This window comes from Oryzias melastigma, unplaced genomic scaffold (assembly GCF_002922805.2).
Source record: "Oryzias melastigma strain HK-1 unplaced genomic scaffold, ASM292280v2 sc00254, whole genome shotgun sequence".
NCBI lineage: Eukaryota > Metazoa > Chordata > Actinopteri > Beloniformes > Adrianichthyidae > Oryzias > Oryzias melastigma.
The window spans coordinates 22,571-26,290 of record NW_023416892.1 but is presented as its reverse complement, the minus strand read 5'-3'; the positions used below and the strand labels follow the sequence as shown (position 1 = coordinate 26,290).

Here is a 3,720-nt window from a genome sequence, read left to right as displayed (position 1 = left end):
GGTAACAGGGGAAGGGATTAGCAAAAAGAGGAAAGGGATTTTATCTTGAGCTTCCTACAACAGATGTATCTGTTCCTTTGATCTCTTTCTTTGTGCTGGTATAGCCTGGGATTTTGACATCAATTACTCACAGGTCATCGTTAGTCAGTACAGAAAGTTTGGTGACTGTATTCCAATATCCTTAGAGCTATTATGCATTTTAGACCAAATATGAAAAAAAAAATCTGAAAATAAACGAATAAAGAAAATTTCTGCCACAATCTTTGGTGTAGTAGAACAATGATCTTATGATTAGTCATTGCAGAAAGTTTGGTGACTGTAGCTGCAACATTCAAAGAGCTATTGAGCTTATTTTTATGTTTCATGTACTGCATCTATAAAAAATTGATTAAATAAAAATAATAAAATAAAGCATTTTTTTCCAAATTCTTTATTCTGGCATGAATATGGCGACAAATCTCCATCATTAGTTCACATAAAAATCAACATTTACTTGTTTTTGAGAGATTATTGACTTTTACAGAATGGCTTTTCTCGGAGCTTCCACTTTGTAGACGGTCCCTTAGCAGCGTCTCTCCATCTGCAGCTGAAGAGAAGACTTCTCAATAAACTCAATAAACGGGGAAAACAGGATCTTTATTCTTTCTAATTGGATGTGTAGGTGACTCTCTGTGTTGATACAAGACGATTGAGATACTTGCTGTCATATTTGAACGTTTTTCTGAAGAGCTTTTGAACCCGGAAGTCTGAATCTGTTGATATCGCTCTGACTTTACCGAACCAAGTACGGAGTCTGCTGTTCTGGATTAAAAAACGTCTTCATGCTGAGCACTACTCATATGTGTTTAATAAATGTTTACACAGTATGATCAGAAGTGTTTCTGATGAGTACGGATCAGTAGCGGTTTTATGCACGGGCAGTACGGGCAGCTGCTCGGGGCGCTAACTCAAAGGGGGCGGTGTAGGTAGCAGATGTGCTTGTCAGTACCCGATCCCCTTTACCTAACCACGCCCTAATCGCGCGCATGTATATTACGTCACTTCCTCTTCGCCGCCAACATTTGCGACGATGGAGAGTTTTGGATTTGATTTGTGTCATCTGGATTTGATTTCTGACAGTTGGGTGATTGGGTAGCCGAAACAGAGATCCGACAATAACAGCTGATCGCCACAGTCGCTACTATTCCATAAACCATATCCCCAAAACATCAATTCTTCTGTCAGTAATAGATCAATCCTTCAACAGAGTCACCATGTTCAAAGGATGACTGCAGTTATAAACTGAAAGGTAAATACGACTTAGTTTAAGTCCTTGATATTTGTGCTTCGTTGCTAATTTAAACAGTTCATACTTTTCATAAATACAACGTTATCATATTTGTTTACATAAAGATCTAAAAACGTGTTTTGTATGTTAGTTTTAGTATTTAATTGTAGAATTTTCCTGATGATCATGGAGGACATAAGAAGAAATGAGGATTAAAATTGTGTTTTTTAACATTTAATGATTGAAATAGTTGTGAATCAAGAGCAAATGAAAACATGTTTGTAAAAATGTTGTAGTTGTGTAAAATCTACAAGTTCTACAGACACATTTCTGTACTGTCACAGTAAATGTTAAAGTTGTTGATGGTTTCATATTTGCTGAGGCAGGAGAAATAACATTTCCTTTAGTTTGTAATTACCTTTTAATCTAAATTTTAAATTATTTTATCTATGATAAATATGATAAACATGTGAAATTCTCTGTTTTTAGATGGAATAAGTCCTGGACAAAAACCGTCCTCCAGGAGAGCTCATTGTGAAAGACGACGAAATATGCTCAACCTGTGAAGACTTTAGGATCCTGAATATGACACGATGGATGGAATCCTCTGTAAGCATTGTTAGTCCAAAATACTGTAAAGAAAATATCATGTGACACAAGATTTGAAGAGTATTTCTTTTTATTTCAGATTGGGAATGTTTGTCTAATAGCTGTGAGGAAAGCTGCACAGACATGTCATTAGTCATTCTGGTGCATCTTTTCTCTGGTTATAGACATGATGGTGTTAATGTCTGTGTGTTTCTGTTTCCTTTAGGAGAAAAATGTCTACATTGATAACCTCTATGTCATGGTCACCTGGAAGGATCCCCAAGTTGACCTGCTGCACTCCTTGCTGGTACTATTTTGATGTGTGTGTGCATGTGTGTGTTCAACATGGAACTTTGTTAACAGATTTAGAGGTTCAACATGGAACTTTGTTAACAGATTTAAAAGTTCAACATGGAACCACATCTCAGAATACTTTATTATTGATCTATTTTGACTGGCAAACATTTGATTTGTGTGTTATTTGTATTCTCTGCAGTACCAGGAGAATCTTTGACCCTGTCTGGAGAACTGGAAGAGACCTTCAGGTGTGTTAATACAAACTTCTGAAGCTCATTGAATACATAATAATATAATCATAAACTATCAGGTTCACGTCAGCTCTCTTTATTTAAGTTCTCCTGTTTTCTTTTTCAGCTCTTTCCTCAGCAGATGTCAGACAGCTGCTGCAGCATTTTATGCTGATGTGAGTATTTTCTTCCCGTTATTTGAGTATAATGTTTCAACATGCTAAAATAAATGTATTTTACTTTACTATAAGCTCTCTGCATCAGCACCTCGTCTGAAATGACATTCAGTGAAGTACGTTTCCTCAGAAAGTTCCACCAAAACACCAGTTTCAGTCTTCAGATTCTATTTTCTGTCCTTAAAGCTGTTTATCCTTCATCACATCAGTCTCATCCACAATCATCGCTCTAGTTCAGACTAATGTCGGCTGGTTTTGCTTGTGACTGTCCACAAAACCTGCGATGAACTTCTGAGTGGTGTTTATGCTTTTCAAGTGATGCGATCGTCTCCAGCGTTTATTTTTAAGGCGAAGAACATCTTCCTCACAGTCTTACTGTGTCTGTGAACATGCAGACACATGAAAGGTGGAAGAGGACGTGATGTGCTCCTCCACTAAAGAGACTTAGACAATAGAAAGGCTACAAATAAAATACAATTAGAAAAGGGGAAAGTTTCATTCTGGAGTGCTGCAAGACATAAATACAAGAAATATCCTTCCAGTAACTTGTTTTTGTATCTAGTTCTCCGCTCTCTCTGTTTCTCTGAGTCTGAAGGTCTGAATTTCTTAACTACTGTCTGGTCCATGCAGGTCTCCCTGGTGCTTACAGCTTTGGAGGGTCTCTGGTGTTCCAGCAGGAGTCGGTGCTCACCTCATCATCTCAGCTGTTCAGCATTGAAGCTCTGCAGCTTCCAGTGTTCATCGACAGATTGTTGTCTACCTTTAGGTATTGCACCTGCAGTGTCTCTGATATTCATGTTAAACTCTAGTTTCTCCTCACCCTTCAGTACTCTGCTCATGAACTGTTTCCTGGCTGCAGAATCCTTCAACCACGAGGACCAACAACCAACCATCTCTGGACCTCTCTGCTCAGCTGCCTCACAGCCACAGACTCGGTTCTACCTCCTCACCGTGTCCTCCAGCTCCAGAAGGACAAAGGAACGCTGCTCACCTCCCCATGTCTTAAACAACATCTGCAAACCCCGGTGCAGCCTCTCCTCTCTTCGTTCCCAATCTTTCTCCACCCCCCCTGCCTGCACGCTGACTACAGATTCATCCCCATCTCTAAATAAATCACTTCCTCACACACAGACATGTTTCCAGCACTTGGGTCCTTCTGGCC

At 39.1% G+C, this 3,720-nt stretch overlaps 1 long non-coding RNA gene across 1 annotated transcript; it reads left to right on the top strand.

Moving 5' to 3' along the window:
- Positions 1-1,273: 1,273 nt before the first annotated feature.
- On the top strand, positions 1,274-3,690 carry LOC112142315. The gene is made up of 7 exons (XR_002918568.2): positions 1,274-1,288; positions 1,757-1,876; positions 2,082-2,162; positions 2,352-2,400; positions 2,510-2,558; positions 3,189-3,324; positions 3,418-3,690. It is a non-coding gene; the product is annotated as an uncharacterized LOC112142315 (long non-coding RNA).
- Positions 3,691-3,720: the final 30 nt, after the last annotated feature.